Source organism: Pinus tabuliformis, chromosome 6 (assembly GCF_031772625.1).
Source record: "Pinus tabuliformis cultivar Carrire ecotype Pingquan chromosome 6, CPIR1, whole genome shotgun sequence".
Lineage (NCBI taxonomy): Eukaryota > Viridiplantae > Streptophyta > Pinopsida > Pinales > Pinaceae > Pinus > Pinus tabuliformis.
In genome coordinates, this window is record NC_142292.1 from 2,007,468,883 (window position 1) to 2,007,496,131 (window position 27,249).

General features: G+C 38.5%; 1 protein-coding gene across 1 annotated transcript in view; it reads right to left on the minus strand.

Moving 5' to 3' along the window:
• LOC149267304 (uncharacterized) overlaps positions 1-18,152 on the minus strand; it is a 101,652-nt gene extending 83,500 nt beyond the window's left edge. The window contains exon 1 of the mRNA XM_089398488.1: positions 17,981-18,152. The gene's annotated coding sequence lies outside the window, so the exon portion shown is untranslated. The remainder of the gene's footprint in view (positions 1-17,980) is intronic.
• Between the last annotated feature and the right edge of the window lie 9,097 nt (positions 18,153-27,249).

Consider the following 27,249-nt stretch of genomic DNA (forward strand, 5'->3'; position numbering starts at 1 on the left):
TTCTAATTTTACATTGACTTTATTAAAGTCACTTTAAAATTAGACTTTAGTAACTTTATCACTTAAAGTCACTTTTAAATTAGATTTGACTTTATAAAAAATTATAAAGTCACTTTAGGAGAAAAATTATATTCTTTTAGACACTTTTCCCTAGGCCAAAGATCAAAGCCTTAGGGAACCACCTGTCCTCCGGTACCAGATTTCAACATCGGAAGAAGGGCGAAGTGTCGGGAAACGAAGTGCCGGAAGAAGGACGAAGTGTCGGGAAGACATAGTGCAGAGAAAAGGAAGGACTTGACTTGTGCTCGAAGGATCTTCTAGTCAAGGGTCTAGGGTTTGGCATTGTTCAAGAAAGAAGCTTCAATAAGAGAAAATGTACCGAAGGGTTTTCCTCCCAAGAGGAGAGGTTTTGTCCTTGGCAGAGAGCCAACATCTTGTGTTCTTGTTTTTATGTTTTTGATAGCAGTTTGATGAAGTACAGAAATATGCATTAATAAGAAGAAGAAGAAGATTAAGCTAACAAGAAAAAGTAAAAAGACTCCACAAATTGTTATCAAGTCAAGAAGAATCACACACACCTAATTGCCCTAGATTCTTCAACACATATTAGCTCCAAAGACATATTTTTAATGAGAATGATATTAAGTATTGATATTGTTAAATATGTGTCAAGCTAAAAGATATAAAACAAGATAGTCTTCAAAAAGTGCCATGGGATGTTTAATTGGTTGGTGATGACATTTAGCCCTATTAATGCCATGTGATATTCCATCTACCAAACCCTAAACACTAATGGCCACAACCTTAATGACTAGGCCGCATTTATTGATGAGAAGCAACCACCTAGCAAGCCTTATTCAATAAAAATGGCCCTTCGTATTAATTAACCACACGTCATCTACTTAGTGGGCCTTATTCAAAGAGGATGGCCACCATACGATAATTGACTAACTCCTAAGTACTCATAACTAGAGGGTTTAAAGGTAGGCACCTAACACTCACTGCTTGAGGGACCTTGAAGACCCACAACTTGATATATATATCATGATCTCCTTTCAAGAAATCCACTTTCAAATGTTGTACATAACACTTTGATTTACTCTTAATGTAGATTGTAGCAACCCTAAACCTTGCTCAATTCATTGTGTAACCTTCTCCCACTTGGTTGCTCCCTTTGTTGTCCACTCTAGGCTTCTAAATATTGTGCTAGGGCTTGAGGACCCTCCTCACAATACCTTACAACACTCATGTACCAACAACAATATAAAACATCCCAAAAACAATGAAGAATGCCCTGTTTGTTATGAAACCAGCTCACAAAAAGATAGATCAATGCCTTAGAAACCAGCCTCTTCGAGGGGGCAACCTCCTTTACAGTACACAAATGAACAATTCTTCGATGATACAAATGACAAGACCTCCTTTCTATATATAGGAGTCTAAGGGGTCATAATATAATCAAAGCCGACATAACAATAATAATGTAAGGGCACAATAATAACAATAGTGGGCTTCTATGGGGCACAATAATAACAATATGGGGACTACATGGGCACAACAATATAATAAGAGGGTTGTACTAATAACAATAAGGGGTTACACTAGTAGTATAGGGACCTAACATGCCCCTCTCCTTCAAAAAGTGTTGTCCTCAACGCTTGAGTAGTTCTTGATGCTTCTGTATAAAATTCTTGTCCTCCCATGTGGAATCTTCAGCGGGTAAGTTCTTCCACTTGATGAGATACTCTGAAATTGATCAATTTCGTAGTTGTCGGGTTCTTGTTTCTGTGACTGCTCCAAGTTCCAATATGATTTTTCCTTCCTCTTCAAGTTCTCGCAATATTGTTTGAATTGGGATATTCTGCAACTTTTGAATGAGTGGCCACACTTCTTTGTCCTTCTTCCATTCATCCCTTGCTTCGTTTATCCAATCTGGTTAGATAATAGAAATAACACAAGATAATGCTTCCACATCCTCATCCTTTCTTGAGAGTGCATCTGCAACAAAAATTTTCTTCCCTTTTCTGTAGATGATGTCAAAGTCATAACCCAACATATTTGTGACCCATTTTTTCTGTTCTTCTAAAGATAATATTTGCTCTAAAAAGTATTTAAGACTATCATAATCCATTTTTACCTTGAAGTGTCTTCCCATTGGGTAAGGTCGTCATTTCTTAAGTGCATGTAGTATTGCCAACATTTCCTTCTCATAAATAGCTTGCTTGAGATGTAGCCGAAAAATACCCAATCACCTACATCAAAACCTTTTTCACTGCGATGTTGATCTACATGTTGTTTCATTTGATTCTACACCAAAGTGGCGTTATCTTTTAAAAGTTGGAGAACTTGTTGTTGATGCTCGATGTGATCTTTCACTGTTTGAACATTTTTCTTCTTGATATGTCCTTATATCTTGAGAGTTTTAGGAGTGGTAATTTCTTCTAATGCTTTACAAGATATGGTCGGATTCATTTCTTGATGCTCGATGTGATCTTTCACTTCTTGAACATTTTTCTTCTTGATATGTCCTTCTATCTTGATAGTTTGAGGAGTGGTAATTCCGGCCAATGCATTACAAGATATGGTTGGATTCATTTCTTCTTTCTTGATGTGATCTTTCACTTCTTGAACCTTTTTCTTCTTGATATGTCCTTCTATCTTGAGAGTTTGAAGAGTGGTAATTCTTGCCAATGCTTTACAAGATATGGTCGGATTCATTTCTTCTTTCTCTGGGGTTGGGTCCTGGCGTATATCCTCTTCTTTTGATGTTTCTTGATCATTTTCTTCCTCCTCTTCATACTCTATGTAAAATAATTTCTTCTCAGCACACTTATGACCTTTAGTGCATTTGTTATCACAATTGTAACAAAGCCCTTTTTCTCTTTTTTCTTCCAATTGTTGTGGTGTAACCCTTGTAGGTTGTGGAAGGCTAGGAGAAACAACACTTCCATCTTTATAGTTGTGAGGGGTAGACTTCCTTATTGCCATAATTTTGCTTTCCACTTTGTAACAAAGCCCTTTTGCTCTTTTTTCTTCCAATTGTTGTGGTGTTGCTCTAAAGAAGGTGTTGCTCTTTGTATTCTCATAATGTGCTATAATTTCCTCCGTAAAAATTGACCACGTAACAAGTGGTTTACGAGAACAAAGCCCTTTATACCATAAAAATTGATTTTGTTCTAAATATGAAGATGCAATACATACTTTTTGTAACAGTGGTACACCATGTAGATTAAAATATTTCTCCATTTGTAGTATCCAATTTACCGGATCCTTGCCATCAAACTTCCTCATCTCGATTTTTCTTGATTTTAGGAGCTCGATCTTGAAACGACTGTAACTCTATACTTTCGGATAATTGCTACCTGCAGTAGCCCTCTGTGTCCTCTTTCCAATGCCACCAGTCTAATCAAAATTGGATTCTCTAAGAAAGAGTTATGCACAATGTCCCAAGATGACCTGATTATATACCTTTTCAGAAGAGCGAACTTGTATGAAGTGCCACGTGTCACTGTTTTGACCTTTGGATCTGAACAATATATACACGAAACTAAAGTCCATCCTCTTTCTATAACTTCTTACGAAATTTCAATCTAATGCTCAGAGAGACAGTGATGACTATTTTCCCAAGGTGACCTGTTTGGAATGTAATTTGGGGGTATGCAAAAACCCTAACTTCCTCAGACTATATCTCCGAAACTATAGCGAGATAGGATCTGAAATTCGGAGTCGAGGTTCAAACCGATTTCTTCTTAAATGGGTTTTTGGTTTAGCTTCTGAAACTTCGTAGCAAAACAGTTATAGTGAAAATCCCACGATGACCTGTTTTAATTGAAATTCTGGAGCTTGCAAAAACCATAACTTCCGTAGATCATATCTCCGAAAATATAGTGAGACAAGCTCTAAAATTTGGACCCTAAGTTTAGCACGAGTACTTCTCAAATGGGTTTTTTTTCGCTTCTGAAACGTCGCAGAAAACAAGTTATAGCGAAAATTCCACGATGACCTATTTGGAGCAACGAAACCCTAGAATCCAAAGCTCTGATACCAAATGTTATGAAACCAGCTCACAAAAAGATAGAAAAGATAGCTTAGAAACCAGCCTCTTCGAGGGGGAAACCTCCTTTACAGTACACAAATGAACAATTCTTCGATGATACAAATGACAAGACCTCCTTTCTATATATAGGAGTCTAAGGGGTCATAATATAATCAGAGCCGACATAACAATAATAATGTAAGGGCACAATAATAACAATAGTGGGCTTCTATGGGGCACAATAATAACAATATGGGGACTACATGGGCACAACAATATAATAAGGGGGTTGTACTAATAACAATAAGGGGTTACACTAGTAGTATAGGGACCTAACACTGCTCCATTGTGTTGTACCTTCTTGTGATTGCGTCTTGAAGGGAGGAGCCTCCCTAGACCTCACGGCCCTTAAAACAACCTACCTAGCACATTGTTGTAGCAACACCTCCCTGCGACATTGTGAACAGAGATAAACCAACACCAAACTAGCACAGAATTACACCAACTTACCTCTCAAGGCAACGGCCTAGGTCTGCAAGAGATCTACACTCAAATTTGTCCAAGACACGTCCTCTACTCTCCTTGTAGGCTCCCTCAGACCTGTGGCCTAGTTGCTCAATGAATTCGCACCAAACATAGAGGAATCCTCTCCTAAATCCATGCTCCTTGCCTCAAATCCACTGTCCAAAACAAAGATATTCTTGCTGGAAAATGTAACTAGGTTCAGTCTTCATAATGTCTTATGTAATCTTGATTTTTTTATTTGATGTAAAAGAGAAAAGAAAATTTATTATTGTTATCCTGTAGCATGGGTTTCATGCTCAAGGACATTTTATTTATAGGTCAAAGTACCCATTGAGTTCTTCTAGGGATCTTTGTCATAAAGTCTAGGAGTTAAAGAAGTCCTTATCATATGTAAAGACCCTACTGGGCATGTTGTATCATGTAAAAGAAATTTATTTACAGTCAAAAGAGTTAAATGTCCTCCTCTAAGATCAAGTCGGCCTAGAGATGTCAAGTCAACCTATTAGGGCTCCCAAGAAGCCTATATATAAGAGGCTTTGACCTCATTGAAGAAGCATCCAGGAAGTTCGTATAAGGATAAGGAAGGTTCTAAGAAGAAAAGCGAAAAAGAAGAGAAGGAAGAGAAGATAAGACTGGAATTTTAGAGGAATATTTTGGGCTATTCCTACCACACGTGCGAAGATAATTAGGGCATCTTCTAGTTGCAACAAGACCGAATTGCAGCCACATCAAGAAGCCAAAATTATTATCAAATAGATCAAGTTTGCAAGAATTTCTAAGGAGGAAGCAGCAATCCAAGCGAAGGAGAGAGAAGGATAATTTCACCATTTTTCCCACACATGCGAGTTAGGGTTTCTGCAGTAGAGGCTGAAAATTGCAATCATGAAGCAGCAGCCGAAATTCTGAAGGGTCAAAAATTTGAAGTGTTGAAGCAGTTTGACTTGCGTTGACTTTGTTGAAGAGAAGTTTATCAAAAGAGAGGTTGACTTGGTCTTGGAGGGGTGGTCTTTGTCTTGGGTCTTAGGTCTTGGAATTCATCATTTGAAGATTCTATAAGAGAATAATTCTTGTGGGTTTTCCTCTCAAGATGAGACGTTTTGGCCCTAGCTAGAAGCCTACATTTTGTGTCCTCTTGTCTCATTGATCTTCAACTTTGTTAGTTGTTTGATGATAAAAGAACACTATAATAATCAAGTAAAGAAGAAGCAAACTACAAGTACATCAAGACATCAAGTTAAGTAAAAGAACATCACAAGCAATTATCAAGTTAAGAGAAATCACCCTAATCTAGTTGCCCTTGATTTCTCAACATGGTATCAGAGCTAAGGTGACAACAACAAGGAAAGGCAGCTTGAAGATCATCCAATTGAAGAAGGATACATAAGGGTCGAGCACAAGGAGCACATCAAGGAGGACTATCCATCTCATCACAAGGATCATATCATCTAGAAGGAACAACACTTTAAAGAAGAAGACCTCAAGGACCCCATCTCCACTCAAAAAACTCTACACACTTGAAGTATTCTTGGAAGCCTTCACATTCTACACTACATCCAAAGGAAGAAATAAGAGCTCTCCATCATCAAAGGAATCAAGGCAAACTCCTTCTCTTGGAAGAAAATATCACATCTCAAACATCCTTGAAGAAGATCATCTCTCGAAGAAGAAGCATTGTCTTTTGAAGAAAGAAAATCATCAAGAAGGAAATCATCATCAAGAGAGGCATCTTCAATTGTCAACAACAAAGAAGTAGTGGAAGTCAACATCATCTAGTGAAAGACATCATCATCAAAGAAGCATCTTCACTTAACAAGTATTATATATTTTATGTCTCAATCTACAATGACTTCTTTCTGCAACGAGAACAACAAACTTGTTGGGTCATTGAATTACCTGCATGGAACAAGAGAATAGATTTGATCCTCGTAGAAAATGAAGTTAGTGAATATGTCACGGGCTCAATCACCAAACCTCCTCAAGAGCAATCTCAAGCACTATCAAAGTATATGAAAGGAGAAATAAGAGCTCAAAGAATCCTTATTGAGTCAATCACGGATTCTCTCATTCCTTATGTAGCAAAATTGAAGACATCAAAAGAGATCTATGAAAAATTGGTGGAATTGTCCTCTGTAAGTACCGCAGGAGAAATTATATCATTAAGAACCAAATTATACAAAATGAAGGTATCAAAGGAAGAAAGGGAAGTCTCAGAAAAGATTTCAAAAGAAAATTGACATGTCTAAAATTCAATGTTATGAATGTAATGAATATGGGCATTTCAAAAGGGATTGTCCTAAACTCAAGAAGGACAACAAAAAGAGAAAGGAAATAAATGAAGGCCATGTCATCGAAGAAGTAGAAGAACCTGAAAAGAAGAAGTCAAAGAAGGAAGAAGTAAAAGACCATTACTATGACTGAGATAACATCATATACTTAGTTCCTTTCAGTTTGTAAAAAATAACAGTCATGATAAGCATCACAAGTATGATAGGATGCATTATAGCAAAGATTGAGATGACATCATCATAGAGGCTTGGAAGGATAGCTGGAGTAGAAGTCTATATGGTTGAAGCAGTGACAGTACATGGTAGAAAGGAAGTAGCTCATGGCATCTTCATTGGAAGCATAGAAGGACAACCGAAGCAACAATTTGAATGGTTGAAGAAAGTCATCTAGCAAGATAAGAAGATAAAAGTTTGTCGCACCTCATCATAATTAGAAAGAATCATTTGCTAAATGAGGATCATTAAGGTCCTCCATTGGAATCTTTGTTAGAAGATTTACCTCTACTTAGAAGAAGCAAGTGTCACATAGATGGTCTACATTCCACATAGTGTGGGATCCACAGTCTAGAAGGATGGTGGTATGATGACAAAGATGTTCAGCATGCCAAGTTGGTTGAAGTATTTTGATCTTCAAACAAGGAAAGGAAGTTACCAAAGGAAGTCTAGATGACCACATGAAGGAAGAGGTATGTATATATTTGGTAATAGATAGATAAAAGTCATGTCATCATATGGTTTCAGATAGAATGGTTAAAATGCTCTATCTCATGAGCATGATGAAAGACGAAGGAACTATTCCTTCTGTAGGATACATGAAGGCATGAATATAATGTGCCTTGAACTCTTCTACATGATGACATGATATGACCTCATAAAGAAAATGAGGTGGTTGGCAATCACGGTTCCTATGATGAAGGAACTATGTATAAAAGATCCTGAGGAAGCAATATGTGAAGAAAGGTGAAAGAAGAGTTTGTGAAAGATGTATATATAGTCACGTAAGATAAGATAAGTGATCAACATCTGATAACAAGAAGGATTAGCTATGACATCTCCATGGAGAAGGTATGAAGACCTTGATATGTATGCTAGAAAAGAAGAACCTTGGTAATGTACATATTGGAGATGGATTCATACAATATGCGAAAGGATGTTGATGTTGCAAGAAGCAGATGTCATAACAAAGGGGCATCATAAAGAGGTAATGTCAATTTGACATTCATTTTTTATTTTTGAAAGAAAGCATCTAGTTGGGTTGTAACAGGGCTACCAAGAAAGGGTTGTAGAAGTTCATCTACAACTAAAGTTGGATAGAACATCCTGAAAGAAACATGACTTGGAAAAAGTAGCAGTATAAAAGATAGCTAGATGATGACAAGAAGGTCACTTCCCCACGAAGAGAAGGATGATATGACTATTGGTTCAACACTATGTTGAAGGGAAGTGATGTAGAAGATGGTCGATGCCCTACAAAGTAGTTCTGGAAGAAGATGGCTCCATGATGAAGAAGTTGAAGTTCATCCATGACATGATGAGGCAAAAAGAAGGAGCTCTACAAACAGCTGATAGTACTATAATCTCCACTGAAGGGCAGATAGTTGTTGTTGATAACAAGTCCCTAGTTAAGGGAGAGCTTGGGCAAGTCCCTAGTTAAGAGGGAACTTGGGTATATTCCTTTTATTGGAATGAGTAGATCCTCCTTAGTTAAGAGGGAGAGACAGACACATCATCCTTGTCTTCATTATGAAGAATGAATGGAGGATTGGGTAACCATCTGATTTCTGATACTCTTTGAGGATGAGGTAGGGCATCCAATAGGTAAGAGTAGTCGAAGAGGAAATTCCTTGAGGATGTGTTAATCCAAGACAAGAATGGTCCTAGAAAGACATGCCTTGTGAACATCCGGATGGGGTATGTGCCTTGAGAGACAATGATGAAGGTGTCTATAAATCATTGTCTCCCTAGCATTGTGCTCTGATTTTGTGAAGAGATAAACTTGTTAGTCAAGGCCTTGCTATATAACAATGTTGGTTGATATGATGAGACGCATTGATATAAGTTGAGAAGATAGCTTATGAGATGGCTTACCAATCCGACTTTTCTTATGAGAATTCTTCAGTGTGAGAATGTCCATGTACCGTGTATGTATTATGAATACCTCCCTAGTTAAGAGGGAGTGTTGGAAAATGTAACTAGGTTCAGTCTTCATAATGTCTTATGTAATCTTAATTTTTGTATTTGATGTAAAAGAGAAAAGAAAATTTATTATTGTTATCTTGTAGCATGGGTTTCATGCTCAAGGACATTTTATTTATAGGTCAAACCACCCATTGAGTGCTTCTAGGGATTTGTCATAAAGTCTAGGAGTTAAAGAAGTCATTGTCATATGTAAAGACCCTATTGGGCATGTTGTATCATGTAAAAGAAATTCATTTAGAATCAAAAGAGTCAAATGGCCTCCTCCAAGATCAAGTCGGCCTGCTATAAGACAAGTTGGCCTAGAGATGTCAAATCTATATATAAGAGGCTTTCGACCTCATTGAAGAAGCATCCAAGAAGTTCGTATAAGGACAAGAAAGAGACTAAGAAGAAGAGGATAGTTTTGGGCTATTCCTATCACACGTGCGAAGATAATTAGGGCATCTTCTAGTTGCAGCAAGACCGAATTGCGGCCACATCAAAGAGCCAAATTTAGTATCAAAGAGATCAAGTTTGCAAGAATTTCTAAGGAGGAAGCACCAATCCAAGCGAAGGAGAGAGAAGGATAATTTCACCACCTTTTCCACACATGCGAGTTAGGCTTTCTGCAGTAGAGACCGAAAATTGCAGCCTTGAAGTAGTAGCCGAAATTTTGAAGCAATTTCACTAACGTTGACTTTGTAGAAGAGAAGTCGATCAAAGGAGAGGTTGACTTGGTCTTGGATGGGTCTTTGTCTTGGGACTTAGCTCTTGGAATTCTTCATTTGAAGATTCTATAAGAAGAGAAGAATTATTGTGGGTTTTCCTCTCAAGAGGAGAGGTTTTGGCCCTAGCTAGCAACCTACATTTTGTGTCCTCTTATCTCATTGATCTTCACAGTTTGGTAGTTATTTGATGATAAAAGAACACTATGATAATCAAGTAAAGAAGAAGCTAACTACAAGTACATCAAGTTAAGTAAAACAACATCACAAGCAGTTATGAAATTAAGAGAAATCACCCTAATCTAGTTGCCCTTGATTTCTCAACAATTCTTTGATGGATGATGCACTTAGATGTAGCAAATAGCCTTACATCTCTCCTTTATTTATATACGCAAGTGTGGGCTCTAATGAATTAGTCAAGAGGGCTAAAATAGCCCTAGCCGACCTGCTCTCCTTGAAAAAATAGCCCACCAACACACATAAAAATTCATATCTCCATTCACTGCCCCTTGCTCCTTAAGGGATCCTTTATCATCTTCATTGTCAAACCATCAATCCTAACCACAAGTTCACACCCACATGCTTGGGTGCAAAGCCCACAGCCTTGGGTTCTCAACCCACAAGTCACTTTTGTGTACTAATTCCTCCAAAACCCTCTAGCCTAGGATTTGGAATACCTCCCAAGCTACAAATCTCAACACTCTGTGCTCGGTTTTTTCTCTCTGCCCTGTGGTGTTTCTCATCGAATGCGTTCAGCATATACAAAATGTAATTTTGTCTTCTATTTTTGTTAATTTTTGAGTTAACATGTTCTTTGCTTAGGTCAGTTACTTCATTAATCCATTAGCCCATTATTAATTCCATTAATCCATTAGCAATCACATTAACCATTATCATATGACAGTAACTGATGAAAGAACATCAAACATAAATGCAAAAGACAAGCCAAGACAAGAGGACACCAGATTTGGCGAATGCCAGGGAAAAACCCCAAGATGGGGAAAACCCTTTGATCAATTCTTCTTATTATTATATCAAAATGTTCAGCAAAGAGAGAGAGAGTACAAAATTCAAAATTGACTTGCCAAATCGAAGTCAAAACAACCCTGTCAAATCTACAATCAACAGCAGTCAAAATCTGCCCTAACCAGAAAGTCAACAACAGGTTAAAGTAGCAGCAAACTGTCCTCAATGCAACTCGGTCATACCTAGTCAAACTTGGCCTTCAAAGGTGGTCAAAGACATCCCAAAATAGTCATGAAAACAGTGGTCAAACTTGGTCAAACTTTGCGCTCAACTTTGCGGCCAGGTCTACGGTCAACCCTGACAAAATGCCTCGATTCCTATGCCAATAGATGCGACCTGCCAAAAACGAAATTCTGGCACAAAAACCGCAGTCAAAGGAGGTCAAACCACCCCTAGTCAACACTGGTCAAACCTGCAACAGTCTCTAAAATTTCAGCCCTGTAATTCGTCCTGCAATTTGTCCTTCTATTGCCACATGTGTGAGGAAAAGATATGCCCAATAAGCTATACGAACCAATCAGAGAAGGAGAGAGATGATTGTGTGAGTGAGTGAAGTGCCAAATGAGGTTGGAGGTCTCTCTTATTTATACAAATCGTTGAGGGTGAAGTGACATGTCTCTTGGGCTTCATGAGCCTACATGATGATGTGGCTAACCTTGACAATTTGCACATGTGAGGGCATAAATTCAAAAACACATTTTTGCTTATCCAAATTTGATGATATTTAGGTCAATTTTGGTCCTCTCAAAAAGAGGAATTTAATGCAATAATCATCTCCATCAAATGAGCTGTCCAAAGTGGAATTTGGCCCTAGTTTCCAATTTTAACACTCCCTCTCAACTAGGGAGAATTCCACCTACCAATCCATCATGCCATCCTGTCATCATGAACCATCTTTGCATCTCATCTCAACTCTGTTGAACAATGATGTAATAATGAAGAAGAATTGATCGAGAGTGAGTCACAAGACCTTGCCACTCTCCACTGACAAAAGTCAGTCTAGGGGTAGAACCCCAATCAGACTTGGTCCCAGATCAAGTTGTTGAACACCATGCATCCTAGACATAGGGAGTATGACAGTACACGATGTGTCCATCTGTAGTGTTATGGTCCCTATCCACTTTTCCCAACTCATTGGCCAGATGAGAGGTACTTCCCATGTGTCCCGGACTACATGGGTGGGATGATGCTGGGGCAACAGCAGGGAAAGAATAAATCACATCCTGCTCACAACCACGCATAGGGAAAGGATAAACCACACCCTACAGTCACATGTCACAACCATCGTAGGGAAAGGATAAACCGCACCCTATGCGCATGCAAAACAACAAGAGTAGGGAAAGGATGAACCACATCTTACATGCATGCCAACCAACAATCATAGGAAGGATCCTACACGTGGGGAAGGAAGAACCACGTCCCACCAACATGTCAATTGTAGGGAATGAGCAACCTACATGTGGGGAAAGGATGAACCACGTCCCACTGACATGTCCACATGTGACAACCGACAGATGTCTATATGCATCTCTCACTGGGGTATCTGCAGGGGAAGGTGAACCATTCATCCTGTTGTTATGCCATAGGAGAAGGTGAAGCACTCATCCTATGCATATATCATCAGTTATAGGAGAAGGTGAACCACTCACCCGATGATCTCATATATCATCGTGCAGTATCACAGGGGAAGGTGAATCACTCACCATGTACACAGCGTACCTATAGGGGAAGGTGAACCACTCACCCTATGGTCGCACATATCTCCAAGAAGTACACCAGGGCCACCAGGGGCTCCCAGAGCTCAATCTTCAATTGGGACCCTCACAGTAGGGTCTATCCACGACTCCTAGCCTCTCTCTGAAGAAAAATAATCTTGACCTTACCAAGAGGATATGTAAGGATGACAATAATTTGCTCATCCAGCCAACAATGATGGAGCTTGGTAACTCTCCAATGCACCATCTCAAAATAAAGCGATACCCAATAGTTGGAGCTATCGCGGAACATGGATTCTCTGAAAAATGAATCCCACTCAAGAATATCGCAATATACAACGATGGTTACCAACACGTGCTCAAATGGCTCACTGAAGAGCTTCCTCAACCAACTAGCTTCATAATAAGCCATACTTGTTGCTATATACATTTAGCCTCAATAGTGCTTCCAGAGCAACCGAATCAAGAGATATAGCACTAGATGTGCTCTTTCCATCCATCACACTGCTAACCGAGTCATCATCAGAATATTCATGGAATCTTAGATTCCAATAGTGTACCTCAGATTATAGATAATAGAATCACAGAGATATCTCAATAAGCAATTATCCAATATGTGAGGCTCATCCATAGATCGACTCAGAGTCTTCATAGCGAGGCATAGGACTAATAGGGTGTTTATCAAGAACACCAGGAATCCCACAAGACATACATATGCAAACCAGCAACTTCTCCATCTCATCAGACTTTTAAGTGCAGGAAATAGTGCATTAGGGCTAGGTCTTCCATCTTGACTTTAAAAGTCAACTCCCTCTTACAAATTCCAATCTTCCACAATAAGTTCGCTGCTACACAGGGACGTAATACCTTGGAAATTAATTCGTAGAAGAGTGCGTTAGATCAACGCAGTCTTAAAAAAAACTCTTCATAGACTTCTTATCGTGATAGGTAGCTTAGCTGTTGAAGGAGGACTTTAACATCTTCATATTTGATTAATGGCCTTTTTGCATACACCTAGACTTGCATTATTTTTCGAGACCTCTCATATTTTCTAGGGCTTGTAACAAGATACTTCAAATGCATTAATAGTCCACTGCTTTATCTTGACTTCAAGAAAACTTGACAACATCTATTGTGATTGCATTCCTCCTCTTGCTTGGGCTTGACCTCACCTAGCTCTGGTTCCATGTTAATTTTTCTTTACTTAGATCAGTTACTTCATTAATCCATTATGCCATTATTAATTCCATTAATCCATTAGTAATCACATTAGCCATTATCATATGGCAGTAACTGATGAAAGAACATCAAACATAAATGCAAAAGACAAGCCAAGACATGAGGACACCAGATTTGGCGAATGCCAAGGAAAACCCCAAGATGGGGAAAACGCTTTGAACAGTTCTTCTAATTATTATATCAAAATGTTCAGCAAAGAGAGAGTACAAAAGTCAAAATTGACTTGCCAAATCGAAGTCAAAACAACCCTAACAAATCGGGAGTCAACGGTAGTCAAAATTTGCCCTAACCAGAAAGTCAACGGTAGGTTAAAGTCGCAGCAAATTGTCCTCAATGCAGCTCGGTCATACCCAGTCAAGCTCAACCTCCAAAGGTGGTCAAAGACAGCCCAAAACAATCATGAAAACAATTGTCAAACTCTGCGGTCAGGTCTGCGGTCAAAGTCAACAAAATGCCTCAGTTCTTATGCCAACAGATGCAACCTGCCAAAAATCGAAATTCTGGCACAAAAACCAAAGTCAAAGGAGGTCAAACCACCACTGGTCAACGTTGGTCAAACCTACAACAGACTCTAAAATTTCAGCCCTGTAATTCATCTTGCAATTTGTCCTTCTGTTGCCACACGTGTGAGGAAAAGATATGCCCAATAAGATGTACGAACCAATCAGAGAATGAGAGAGATGCTTGTGTGAGTGACTGAAGTGTCAAATGAGGTAGGAGGACTCTCTTATTTATACAAATCGTTGAGGTTGAAGTGACATGTCTCTTGGGCCTCATGAGCCTACATGATGATGTGGCCGACCTTGACAATTTGCACATGTGAGGGCATAAATTCAAAAACAAATTTTTGCTTATCCAAATTTGATGATTTTTAGGTCAATTTTGGTCCTCTTGAAAAGAGGAATTTAATACAATAATCATCTCCATCAAATGCGTTGTCCAAAATGGAATTTGGCCCTAGTTGCCAATTTTAACAATTTTGGTTGAATAAAATTACAGTTTTTTTCTTTGGAAAAAAAAAAGGTCTTTTTCTCAAGAAAAAATCTTAATATCGTCAATACATTACTAATTAAATCCACTTTGTCTACAAATAATGAACTCAAAGCTAACTACTAGATAAGTTGTACAATACTACTTAAAAAAAATAATGCTTTCGAGCATGGAAACTAATGTTCTCTTACTATGTCAGTGTGCTCATTGTGATAATATGTATTTCACATTTTTCACTAGCACCAAACATAAATGTAATGATCCATCGAACAAAGTCCAAAACTCAAATTACTCAACTCACTTTGCACTAATCCTATCACCTAATTGATTTCTCAAGTGAGAGCAAATCATAGTATCGAAAATCGGCTGAGTTAAACTGCTAACCGATCAAACTAGCCAGTTCATTAGGTTTGGGGGTCAACCCAGCTAATGAACCTAGTTCAGGGCCAAGCAGACCCCAGTTTCATACCAAACCGATTATAAACTAGTCGGTTTGGCCATAAACCAACCATGTCATTAGCAGGTTAGATCTCATATTTGTGGGGGAGTGTGGGACCATCGATAACAGTTTTCAAGTGGTTATCCTTCCAAAACAACCCCCCTTGGCCATAAAACCAACCCGCCCCCTCCTAAACCCTAAACCTAAACAAAAAACCTAACTCAACCCTAGCAATGATGGCAATCAAAGTTAATGTTAAATTCTTAAAGTAAAAGTGACAATTCCTTTATCTTTCATTTTCATCCTTTTACTTAAATTTTTAGCATTACCATGAAATGACTCAGGAAGTTTGAGAGTGATTTTGACCTCATTGGATTTCAATGGAGAAACTAGAATTTAGATCCCACTCAAAATCCAGCAGACTTAATGGTTTCCAGAATTTCAGGATTTGGGTGATTGCAATGTTTCCATTTGATTATGTCATGCATGAGGGTATGAGATTGACATTTGATCAAGAGCATGAAGACCTTTAAGTACCTTAATGTTGGTGGCATTAATTGTTGAGCTCCGTTGATGTTGGTGGCATTGATTATTGAACTCTTCTACCATGGCCTTAACAAAAATGTACCCTTAACTCAAAGGAAAATAATTGGTTAGGCATGCTAAGATTTTTCTACCACATTATAAGGTTGAGGAGAGAACCCTTCACTCAAACCAAAATCATTGGTTAGGCATGTTAAACATTTTTAATTTCTACCATATTATAAGGTTGAGCAATCCAAGTCATAAGACTTTGAGCTAGATGATGTTGATGTAGCTCTTGTTGATGATCCCATTTCAAGCAGTGTTGAATCAATGATGAGTTTGATGAGTGATCATGCTGATCAATGATTTGTAGTTTTGATGTTTAGTTTTGCTACTACTACTACTCCTACTGTGGTTGCAAAGGAGTATGAGGAGTCCTCAGACTCTAAGCCAAATGATGTTTATGTAGCTCCTGTTGATGATCCCATGTCTAGTAGTGGTGATGAGTTTGATCATGATGAGGAATGATCATGTTGATAACTGATATGTAGACGTGTAGTAAGCCAGTGGCCCATAGCTTGTAGCATTGTTTTTGGACTCTAGAGGCCATTTAGAGCCTCATTGATTATGTATTTTGTTGTTGATATGTATTGCACTCAGTGCCATTTTGATATATTCACTTTTACATGGTATGTAGATGAGCAAATTTGCATATTTTGTCTCTATTGGTTTGGATTCATGGTTTTAAATCTTAAAAAAAATAGTTTTTTCATTAAAAATTAATTATTTCATGTATTTTTTTAAAGATCGGTTTATTGAGATCTGAGATTCGGACCAGTCCAGTTTTTTTGGTTCCGGGTCAGTCTTCGGTTCCAGTTTTAAATACTATGAGCAGAATACACCCTCTCCAATCACCAAATTCCTACAATGCAGCCTTGAGTGTTTTCTCAAAGCAACTTCGAAAAGAATAAAAGGTTTCTTGTTTTGACATAATTGTTGTTACATGTCAATTAAATCTAGCCCAGGCAGTTGATGAGTGTTATCCTCCCATCCAAGATCAATTCCTGCAAGTGACATGTTGAGCTCTTAACAAGTATATCCTTGCATTAACCTTAAGCGGCAGGCTTGAGCTAAGCAAAGGATTTTTCACTGGCCTGACAGCAGCCCATTCCAAACTATTATTTCATGCAACTTTAAGAATTTTAGCTACTGCGATTTTTACATGCCTTCGTCTGTAGGGAGTCAAAGTGTGATCTGGTGTAACATGCACAGTCCAGTCGAGGATGAAATTTATAGAACTAAGTATTAAAAGATGGTTGCATTTAATATTTACCATTGTTATCAGACTTGGCTCAGGCTCAGCTCGAACCTAAAACCTTAGGAACAAACAAACCTCTGAACATTTCTCAAAAAAGGAAAGGAAATGAGATTTATTTATGTCTATTTTTAAAATTACTATTTTTTATTTATGCCTGAATATTTTCTGCAATTTTTGACTTTATGACTGCACAATAATCTGTATAAATTTAAGTATAATTATGTGTATTCCACTATGTTTGGTAACTTTAACTTTCGAGCTTTTTTGAAGTTCGAAATTCTTCGAACCAGTGGGGCTATTATTTACATTGAGTTCTTCAAATCTAGACTCCGTATGCGAGCAATTTTCTAAATTTAATCTATGGTGTTCCCCGCATACCAACATCCCTTCATTGAGCTCTTCAAATCTGGACTCCGTTTGCGAGCAATTTTCTGAATTTTATCTATGGTGTTCCCCGAATACCAACATCCCTTGCAAATCACATTGCTGACCTTGTGTATCATGCGCACTTCTGCAGTGCTTGAAATTTGGTGGTTTAAGGATAGTATTACATAATATTAAATTTGCAGCTAGGGTCAGGATATTTTTCCATTCATATCTCGAACAGGGTTTCTCCTATTCGGGAGAAGATGGGAGCCAGAGTTTTGACATCCAATTTACTTTTACAGATGGGAAAAATGAAAACTGGCGATGTCTTGGGGCGTTGTAAACACGGTTTTTAAAAGACATTTTCAACTGAAAATATAATTTTGCGGGCACGTAAACAAGGAAAAAACAAACATCAACAAAACAATATGAGGGCATCCGCAGCCTTAAGCCTTTTAAGGCAGAACTCTAAGATCCTGCACTGTGGGCATAAATGGGCTATAAATAAATATGCCTAAGACAAAATACTTCGGGTTTTAAAGAAAATATATAGGATTTAATCCAAATACTTTAGGTTTTAAACAAAAATGCGTATTTTAAAAAATGCACAAACCTGTGTTAAACCCGGCGTCTTCCCTCCCTGTGCTGCTGTCGTGATAACCTGGGGTTTCAACCGCTTTGGAAGTTGATGCAGATCGCCGATTAAAATTGATAATAAAGCCCGTGGACGAGGATCGTTGACGTTCCATTTTTAATTTTTCTGTGACACTGAAGATACTAATCAAATCGACCAGCGGAAAATTAAGAAAACAAATATCTGGGATGTATTTATCGAGGCTGTCCTAAATATTATAGCGATTATTTTTGCTTTGAAAATATATATTCGTTGGAGATGTAATTAGCAATGGCATTAAATGTTGTAAGGGAAATTCCATAAGTTAGTAGTATATGAAAAAAATATAGATGATACACTGATTCCTCGTCATAGAAGTAGTTTTTTCGAGGGAACACCCACCTCTGTTTTAGAGTAAATGTTTGTGTATCCTTCTGAAGCAACAATTCAAACTAGACATTCCCCATTGGTTCAGCTTCCAAAATCATATCATTGTAGTATTTGATTCCCCAAAACAATGCATTGTCATCTGTAAAGGCACCATCAAAGACATAAACAAGACTAGGGATATCTTAACTTATTAGCATTTAAATGAAAATTTGATAAGGTGTTGTCAAAAACAGTGAAGTGTGAAAACATAGGGGAAAAGGATTGAGTTACTTACTCAGAGATGCATATGGATCAAGTGGCTTGTAGTTGAAGCTGAAAATTTGGGTCAAGTTGTTGAAGTTTGGATGTTGAGCAACAATATTCCAATCATTGTAATTCATCATGTAATTGAAGTTTGTGATAGGATTTTCACTCTCCAATACTCTTTGTAGTTGAGCTTGACATGCCAATGTATTTTAATTGGGAACATGTGAAAAGTGCATTGTACAAGAGGAGATGTATTGCTATTAGTGGGTGTTTGTACACCCAGACTCGTCAGATGTGGGGAATCTCTCTTGCAATGAATTGAAAGTGCATGAGATTTGTATCCTGTCAATTGATTCAATTAAAAAAGAAACAAAATTAAGAGGACTCTGCCAAAGTGGATAGGGTTGACATACTCAATACAAGCTCCAGGAGAAGTGAGATTGTTGTGGCAGCCACCAGAATGTGTAGGCAAAGGACAATAGTGTCATCTTTGTGACACAACAATTGAGATTCCTCTCAGCCATAAACTATGAATATATACAAATCACATTCCAGGTAAATGCAACAAAACACAATGCACCACATTACACTGATTTCATATGAACTCTGAATTCAAACTGATCCAACTTTCATTAATGAATTAATTTGGACAACATTATTAATTACTCAGCCATAAAATATACAGATCGCATTCTAGGTAAATGCAACAAAACACAATTCACCACATTACACTGATTTCATAGGAACTCTTAATTCAAACTGATCCAACTTTCATTAATGAATTAATTTGGCCAACATTATTAATTACTAAGCCATAAAACAGGGGATGGTCACTATTGAGTTCTGCTCAAATTGTCAATTACACATAAGGTAGGGTTTTCCTTTTTAAGGCATGTAGAGATAAACTATTGGATTTTTACTGGTTACTATCATTTGGGACATTAGTTTGGAGTGCATTCAACATCGCCACTAAAATTCTATGAGAAAAATCATAAACTTCAACTGCAAATCACATGGGAATGAACCACCAAGTTCTTCAATTTACAGTATGCACATGGGAATGGGCCACCATGTTTGTCGTCTTTGGTAAAATAGGGTTACGCTTTTGTGATCAATGAAGACACGTTGTAGACAATCAGTGTTAAGAATTCTTATCCTAGGTCAAAATGAGTCTACAAACTCCACTTTGTGTCGTAAAAACACGTGCAAAAAGGATAAGCTAACACACTCTACACATGGCATCGCAGTCTAAAAAAACATTCGATTCCATAATTTTCACGTATTCCGAAGTGGGATTCTGCATGTTGAATTCATCTTCAACAGGATTTGGAATTTCTAATAGCATGAGTGATCCGGATTTATGCAAGAACGCAATAAAGTAAAGAAATAACCATAAATACAAAGATGTAGCAGAAATAATACTTCGTTTCATTAATGTAAAATACTGAAATATGCTTACAAACAGAAATGGAAATAAACTAGCTCGGACGATGGTAGCTTATCTTTGAGGAGAGATGTGGTGGTTACACCTCTGAACTGTGTTACAATGAGGCTCAAAGGCCTATTTATTATTGAGAAACAATGGAAAACCCTAAACATCCAAAAACCTAACCCTAGGAGATGAAGCGCCAAACTATGGGCCTTGTTTGGGTAAATTGGTATATCAACTTCCCGGGGTCGTAACTTTGGCATACGATCTCTGTTTGACGTGCACAATACCTCACTAGAAAGATCTATCCGAGGAATACAACTTTTGAATGGCCAACATCTATCTACAACCCATGTTGGCCGATGTTTTCCCAAAAAACATCTTTAGGGCCTCAAAACAGCTCTGGAAGTTCAAGACCCGAAAAACTGCCAAAAATAGTAAATTGTACTACAAATTAGGAAACTGAAAGAGGCAGTTGTGGGAGTCCAAGTGGGATCGGCGGGTGGCCACCAACATCCACCTGGATCATTCCTCCCCCCTTAGGAAGCAATGGTCCCCATTGCGTTGAGTGCCTCCATGAGATAGGGAAACATCTGTTGAACTTGGTCCCTGGTAAGTTGTTCTGCAATCTATGATGTGCCCAGTAGTGGTGGCAAGCATGGTCGAGGGCAGTCCACATTGAACACTCGTTGCAGGCCAAGGAGTGGGGGAATGTTTTGCTCCAAAGCATTGTTTCTCACAAACTTGGTAATGGTGTAAGGACCATATCGGAGTGGTCTGAGCTTCCGATGGGCTCTTGTAAGGTGTTCTTTCTGTAGATGCAACCAGACTTTGTCGCCCACTTGAAACTTGTGTGGCACCCAATGTTGATCATGTCGCTGCTTGTACTTGGCATTTTCCACAATGGAGCGACGATATATCGGCCTGTTGGGTAGAGGTGCTCCGGGAGTCAAATCGAACGAATGTTTGACCTGACAGTGCAATGGTACCCCTGTGGGTGAGGAGAAGATGTTCCTGTATTCTTTCATGACCATATCCACCTGCTTCTATTGCGTGGAGGAACCCTTCCCGGGGGCCATGGATGTGGCTACGATCTTCCCCTTACTTTGAGAGCAAACCAGAAAGAAAATGAATTTCCTAGTCTGGGAGATGATCTTACTACATTTCTTAGTAGAGATCAAAGAGGTGGCGGTAGGTGGGGCTACCTCCGATATCCTGTATAATGAATTACCCAAATAAATAATAATAGCGCAAGGCCTTGACTCATACACAACATGTCGCTTCCACAAGTATGGTTGGCCTAATAATACATCACAAACATCAAGAGGTGCAACATCACACAATACCTCATCTGTGAAGGGCTTGATGTTGTAGGGAAGGCGACACTGCTGGTGGACTCAGAGATCTCGTCCTTGGTGAAGCCACCCAATGTTGTACGGTTGCGGGTGTGGTATGGTCAGTAGGCCCAGCCGCTTCACGACCTCTACTGAAATGAGGTTCTTTTGGCTACCACTGTCGACAATGAATTGCAGCGGCGAACCCTTCACCCACATTTGTGAATGGAAAAGATGCTCCCCCTCTTCTGGATCTTGGCGGTGGCAACAGTGGTGTTGGGCTCCGCATCAATGATCTTCTTCCCTTTGTCATTCCCCTGTCGGGTTCTGACTCAGGGTCGGAACATGCATCTGATTCTGAAGCCTTCAACTCAGCCACCAACGACTGCTTGGCTCGACACTCACTTGTGTTATCAGTGGGGCTCTTATGGAACGCACACCACTTTCATGTGTCCTTCTTTGACTTTGTGGTGTTGTTTTTTTCTTGCAGCTTCGACGGGCTGTCTTGGGCCACACCGTCTTGGCTTTGTCCTTGGTTCTGCGATTTGGGGAAGCCTTTCCCTTGCTTTGAATTTGTGGATCCAAAGTCTCGCTTCTTCTGTTTAAACTTCTGCTTGATCTTGACAGCGTATCAGTACGTTGTGTCGAGCGATAAGATGTCCACAAACTCCATCTCGTCCTAGATGTACCTGTGTAGGCAGCCGCAGTATTTGAGTATCAAATGCCGCTCAGAATCCTTGATACCCAACTTTGTGCGAAGGGTATGAAAAATGTTGGTAAACTCTGGCACGTCTTGGTCCCTTCCCTGCTGCAACGTGGTCCACTTTACGTATTTATCCTCATAGCTTCCGACAGGGTAGTACTGCTCCTTGATGGCATCCCGGAATGAATTCGAAGTGGGTGCAACTGAAAACAGTGAGGCTATACTTTCATCATTCTGCTCGTATTAGGTTTCCCACTAGTCCTTCACGTGAGGGGCGGCTTTGAGAAAAGTGAAAGCAATATTTTCCCGGTTGGAAAAATCATGAACAGAAAAATACCCTTCAAGCATATTTAACCATTTATATACGGCATCTACATCTATCTGACCCTCGAATATGGGGATTTCAAAGTTAACGTGTACCTTAAAGGGTGTGGCATTTCCAAAGTAGCTGTTGGAAGTAGATGTGTCGCCCCTGGGTAGTCATTAAAGGATCTGGGCAAAGTTGTCCATCACCGCGTTCCTTTATCGCTCGAGGGCTTCTTCAAGCAAGATTTTGATAGGATCTCTTGCCCTCTCATCTTTCCTTTCATCTGCCATGGGAGGTCGTCGGGATTTGCGAGGCTGGTCTTGCAAAGGTTCGACCAGTTCAAGCCCTAACTCCTTATATCACGACCTCGTTGGGGACATGCAAAGAAAAAACAAAGAAAGAGCAGACCACTCTGATACCATTGGTCCGGATTTATGCACGAACGCAATAAAGTACAAAAATAACCATAAATACAGAGATGCAGCAGAAATAATACTTCATTTCATTATTGTAAAATATTGAAATATGCTTACAAACAGAAATGGAAATAAACTAGCTCGGGCGATTGTAGCTTATCTCTGAGGAGAGATGTGGCAGCTACATGCCTCTGAACTGTATTAGAATGAGGCTAAAAGGCCTATTTGTTATTGAGAAACAATTGAAAACCCTAAACATCCAAAAACCTAACCCTAGGAGATGAAGCGCCAAACTATGGGCCTTGTTTGGGTAAATTGGTATATCAACTTCCCAGGGTCGTAACTTTGGCATATGACCTTTGTTTGACGCGTACAATACCTCGTTAGAACGATCTATCCGAGGACTACAACTTTTGAATCGCTAACATAGAACAATAATCCATGTTGGCCCCCATTTTCCCAAAAAAACGTCATTTAGGGCCTCAAAACAGCTCCGAAAGTTCAGGACCCGAAAAAACTGCTAAAAATAGTAAATCGTGCTACAAATTAGGAAACTGAAAAACTCAAAGAGACGTTGTGGGGGTCCAAGTGGGATCGGTGGGTGGCCACCAACATCCACCTGGATCAATGAGAAAGGAGGAATGCCTAAAAAATATTCCTTCTCTCTATTTCCTTCAAGTACATCTTATAAAGGACGTGCGTTCAGACAAACGACATGATCTAATCTAGAGCGATAATCAATCCCATAATGAAAGATTGGTCATAGCCATGCCTCACTATCAGATTGAACACATCTCCTCCCAAGCTTATATATGATCTGACCTGCTTTGGCTTCACCTGCAAAACAACAAATATTTTCAAAACTTGGCATGACTGTAATCCATATTGAATGTAACAAGACTTACGAGAACATACAGACCTCTGTGACGACCTCGTTAGAGTTGTTCACAAGGTTAAAGCAACGCTTGGCATAACATCCTTCAACATGGTAATTTGGAGGTAGCCATTGTAATGAAAATGGAGGCATTGTAGTTATGGTGGTTGAACTAACATCCACATTGAACCCAACCCCGGCACTAGCACTGACATTGGCACCGGTCTTTGCCAATATGACAACTTTGCTATCATTAGCTGGGTCGTTCAAGACTTTTTTGAGTCTCTTGGAATCTAGCAACCTTCTTACAATTCTACAAGCAGAAGCAAACAACACAGAGCAAGGTATTACAATATTTGTGACATCTGATACTGCATTCCCTTGTTATGTCCCTACACTACTAGTGTAGACCCTTATTGTTATTAGTGAAATCCCCTTATTATATTGTTGTGACCATGTAGTCCCCATATTGTTATTATTATGCCCCATAGAAGCCCACTATTGTTATTGTTGTGCCCTTACAATATTATTGTTATGCCAACTCTGATTATATTGTGACCCCTTAGACTCCTATATATAGAAATGAGGTCTTGTCATTTGTATCATCGAAGAATTGTTCATTTGTGTAATTTAAAGGAGGTTGCCCCTTTAAGAGGCTAATTTTGAAGTCGTTGATCTACCTCTTCTTTTATTTTGTGAGCTGGTTGCATAACATTTGGTATCAAAGCTTTGGATTCTAGGGTTTCGTTGCTTCAAACAGGTCATCGTGGCCTTTTCGCTATAACTTTTTTCTATGAAGCTTAAGAAGCTGAAATTAAAACCCATTTGAGCCGAAATCTTTATGAACCTCGTGTCCAAATTTCATATCTTGTCTCGCTATATTTTCATAGATATGATCCAAGAAAGTTAGGGTTTTTGAAGGCTCCCAAATTCCATCTCAAACAGGTGACCTTGGGAAAATCTTCATAGCTTTCTCTCTAAGAATTGGATTCAAATTTCGTAAAAAGTGACACACAGAGGATGGACTTTATTTTATTGGGTATCATTTTCAGGTCCAAAAGTGGAAACAGTGATATGTGGAACTTCGTACAAGTTTTCTCTACTGAATTAGTCTATAATCAGGTCATCGTGGGAGATTGGGCATAACTCTTTCTTGGAGAATCCAATTTCAATCAGACTTCTGGGGTTGGAAAGAGGATTCAGAGGGCTACTACAAGACAAAATTTCAAAACTTGGAGATATGAAATTACAGAGTTACAATCGTTTCAAGATTGAGCTCCTAAAAGCAAGAAAAAGAATGACTCGAATCAAGAAAATAGAAACACCTACTAAGCAAAATTGGATGGATGATTTGAAGAAAGTGATCGAAGCTAAGATAAATGATTTTATCTATGGCATGGAAGCTAATATAAATGGTATAGAAGCAAAATTGAAGGGCAACAAGGAATATTTGAAGGAAGGTGGGACAAAGTTGTTATAAGAAAGGCTTCGTGATGGTGAAAAGGTAGTAGAGGAAACTCATGATGAGAACAAAAGAAAGTTAATCATGATTTAATATAATCTAATGTTGGACTGAAGACCCACCATATTCCAAAGATCAATATGAGGAAGTTTGATGGCAAGGATCCCATAACATGGATACTATAGATGGAGCAATATTTTGATCTCCATAATGTGCAAAACACACAAAAGGTACGTATTGCATCTTTATATTTAGAAACGAATTAGTTTGTATGGTATATAGGGTTTTTTTCTCGTAAACAACTTGTCACATGGTCAATTTTCATGAAGGAGATGATAACACATTATGAAGATATAAAGAGTAACACCTTCTTTAGCCAATTGATAAATCTCAAACAAAAGGGTTCAATGGCAGAGTGCATTGAGGACTTCAAAAATTGAATATAAGGGTAAATGATATTCTAGAGGAGAATAGGATTGATGTCTTCATAGGGAATTTAAATGATAACATCCAACATGAAGTTCACCTTTGGGAACCTGCTTTGTTAAAGAAAGCATTCAGGGTGGCCAGAAAAGTGGAAAGCAAAATTATGGCAACAAGGAAGTATACCACTCACAACTATAAAGATGGAAGTGTTGCTCCTAGCCTTCCACAACCTACAAGGTTGACACCACAAGAGTTGGAGGAAAAAATAACAAAAGGGCTTTGTTATAGTTGTGATAGAAAATACACTAAAGGTCATAAGTGTGATGAGAAGAAATTATTTTACATAGATTGTGAAGAGGAGGAAGAAAAGGATCAAGAAATGTCGAAAGGAGAAGATATACACCAAGAAACAACCTCAGAGAAAAAAGAAATGAAACTGAACATATCTTGTAATGCATTGGCACTTTTTGGATATCATCCACCATCCATCACATCATCTTTAAGAGAACATTATAAGGTTCAAGCAGTGGAAGATCACATCGAGCATCAACAACAAGTTCTCCAAAAGGATAACCTCACTTTGGCGCAGAATCGAATGAAACAACATGCAGATCAACATCGTCGTGAAAGAATTTTTGATGTAGGCGAATAGGTATTTTTACGGCTACAACCATACAAACAAATGTCCCTCAAGCAAGCTAAGAAGGATAATAAATCATCACCAAAGTACTATGGTCCTTACATGGTGTTGCAAAAGTTTAGTACTATGGCATACAAATTAGAGCTTCCGGCATCTTCCTGAGTGCACCCAGTTTTCCATGTTTCATGCTTAAAGAAAGTTATAGGTGACAAGCTCCCAATTCAAACAATATTGTCGAAACTTGATGAGGAAGGAAAAATCATATTGGAACCTGAAGCAGTCACGGAATCAAGAACCCGCCAGCTATGAAATCGATCAATTTTAGAGTATCTCATCAAGTGGAAGAACTTACCCGTTGAAGATTCCACATGGGAGGATGAGAATTTTATACAGAAGCATCCAAAACTACTCAAGTGTTGAGGACAACACTTTTTTGGAGGAGAGGGGCATGTTAGGTCCCTACACTACTAATGTAGACCCTTATTATTATTATATTATATTGTTGTGTCTGTGTAGTCCCCATATTGTTATTATTGTGCCCCATAGAAGCCCACTATTGTTATTGTTGTGCCCTTACAATATTATTGTTATGTCGGCTCTGATTATATTGTTAACCCTTAGACTCCTATATATAGAAATGAGGTCTTGTCATTTGTATCATCGAAGAATTGTTCATTTGTGTAATGTAAAGGAAGTTTCCCCCTCTAAGAGGCTAATTTCGAAGTCGTTGATCTATCTCTTCTTTTATTTTGTGAGCTGGTTGCATAACATCTCTTCTCTCCCAAAGAAAATTCCCACCAATTTTACAGTGGGTGAGAAGATTCAAATTGTTAGTGGTCCATTTCATTTCCATTGAAAATATAAAAGTTTATTTGTCAAATTGATTGATCTAATGCATTTGAATTATTGTTTAGGAATAGAAATTTTGAAAGAAATATACTATAATGATTCCTCAAACAAAATATGAAAATAAGTTGTTGAAAAGTCTAACCTGAACAATTGTTGCCTTATATCTGTTCCATTAGAGCACAATGTAAATATA